Source organism: Triticum aestivum, chromosome 3D, assembly GCF_018294505.1.
Source record: "Triticum aestivum cultivar Chinese Spring chromosome 3D, IWGSC CS RefSeq v2.1, whole genome shotgun sequence".
In the NCBI taxonomy this organism is placed as follows: domain Eukaryota; kingdom Viridiplantae; phylum Streptophyta; class Magnoliopsida; order Poales; family Poaceae; genus Triticum; species Triticum aestivum.
Genome location: NC_057802.1, coordinates 29,692,775 through 29,694,207, shown reverse-complemented (window position 1 = coordinate 29,694,207; position 1,433 = coordinate 29,692,775). Strand labels below are relative to the sequence as shown.

The 1,433-nt window shown below is 56.9% G+C and overlaps 1 pseudogene; it reads left to right on the top strand.

The window, feature by feature from the left end:
* The first annotated feature begins 361 nt into the window (after positions 1 to 361).
* Positions 362 to 500, top strand: LOC123081189 (uncharacterized; annotated as a pseudogene).
* Positions 501 to 1,433: the final 933 nt, after the last annotated feature.

The window sequence follows — 1,433 nt, the reverse complement described above, 5'->3', positions numbered from 1 at the left end:
GTCCCAAAAATAATATAAAAGTGTATAATAAAGCCCATTAAACATCCAAAACAGAATATATAATAGCATGGAGCAATCAAAAATTATAGATACGCTGGAGACGTATCAGTACGCTTGTGATCAACAGGTCTTCTCCTACCTGCTGACTACGCTACCACGTGAGATGGCCATCCAAGTGGCGACTTGCCACACCGCAGCAGAGCTGTGGAACACCGTGCAAGGGATGCTCAACTCGCATACCCGAGCGCGATCTGTCAATGTTAGGATCCCGCTGGCGAATCTTCAGAAGGGCAACTCCACCATTACAGAGTACGTTGGTAAGATCAGAACCCTTTTTGATGAGTTGGTTTCCTCAGGAAAAAAGGTGGACGAAGAAGATGTGGTCTCGCACATCCTCGTCGGGCTGGAGGAAGAGTTCGATCCCGTGGTGTCTACCATGTGCTCACGGGTCGAACCTGTGACTATCCCGGAACTGTACTCGCAGCTTCTGAGCTTCGAGATGCGATTGAATCTTCCCGTGGGAGCCTCCCAGTCCTCTTCCAACGCTGCGTCACGCGGGCGCTTCAACAACAACAACAAGCAGAATGGCAACGGCGGCAGCGGTGGTGACCGCGGTCGCGTCTTCAACAACAAACAAGGTGGCGGCGGTGGTGACCGCGGCCGGAACTTCAACAACAAGCCCAATGGCAGTGGCGGCCATGGCAACCCAGGAGGAAACATAGGCGGCTTCAACAACAATTCCTGTTGGGAATCGTAGCATAATTTAAAATTTTCCTACGCTCACCAAGAAGCATCTATGGAGTCTACTAGCAACGAGGGGAAAGGAGTGCATCTACATACCCTTGTAGATCGCGAGCGGAAGCGTTCCAATGAACGTGGATGACGGAGTCGTACTCGCCGTGATCCAAATCACCGATGACCGAGTGCCGAACGGACGGCACCTCCGCGTTCAACACACGTACGGTGCAGCGACGTCTCCTCCTTCTTGATCCAACAAGGGGGAAGGAGAGGTTGATGGAGATCCAGCAGCACGACGGCGTGGTGGTGGATGTAGCGGGTCTCCGGCAGGGCTTCGCCAAGCTTCTGCGAGAGAGAGAGAGAGGTGTTGCAGGGGAGGAGGGAGGCGCCCAAGGCTGTAGGTTGCTGCCCTCCCTCCCCCCACTATTTATAGGACCCCTGGGGGGGGGGGCGCCAGCCCTTGGGAGATCAGATCTCCAAGGGGGGCGGCGGCCAAGTGGGGGGGAAGGGGTGCCTTGCCCCCCAAGGCAAGGGGGAAGCTCCCCCCTAGGGTTCCCAACCCTAGGCGCATGGGGGGAGGCCCAAGGGGGGCGCCATAGCCCACTAAGGGCTGGTTCCCTTCCACTTTCAGCCCACGGGGCCCTCCGGGATAGGTGGCCCCACCCGGTGGACCCCCGGGACCCTTCCGGTGGTCC